We start from the raw sequence: 643 nt of genomic DNA on the forward strand, positions 1-643 counted from the left end.
CTAGTTTTGCAGCTGTCTTTCATAGTACTCTTTTTTTTTAATTTGGATACCGTCCTATTTGTAAGCAAATTCTAGTCTACATGGCCAGATTGCTTATCTAGAATCCCTCGTCTGTGCTCTCCAGGCAGAAATTAGGTATCCAACTCAGCCATTCTGTTCTATTGAGCCCCCTCTGCCATAGAGATCCTGCAGGAGAAGGGCAGTAACAACAACTGTGGGATCTGGCAGGGTGAGAGCTGTGAACCATAAAGACAAAGCTTTGGTATCTCCCTACATAACAGATACACTGCTGTTGCTGAACTTAATAGGGATACTAAGGTGGCAGTCCAAGCTGTTTGTGATGACAATGATAATTCAACTGAACAGGAGATTGTGGTTTGAGAGGAAGACATTGTTTTGGATAGGGGAAGGTATGAATCAGGTATTACACATCAGTCATTTGAAATGAGCAAGGTATCTAAAAAGAGAAGCCACCTTCCGATTGGTGATTCAATTGTAAGAGGTGTTAATTTAGGAAAGGATGTGGAGGTTCTGGAAGAGGACAGGTGTCTGCCTGGTGCCACTGCCAGCAGAGAGAAGAGGCACATTGTTAAGATACTCAAGAATGCTAGTAAGTGTGGTGTTGGTGTTATTGTACCTCTTG

Source organism: Pseudonaja textilis, chromosome 2 (assembly GCF_049901715.1).
Source record: "Pseudonaja textilis isolate UNSWEBS1 chromosome 2, rPseTex1.2, whole genome shotgun sequence".
Lineage (NCBI taxonomy): Eukaryota > Metazoa > Chordata > Lepidosauria > Squamata > Elapidae > Pseudonaja > Pseudonaja textilis.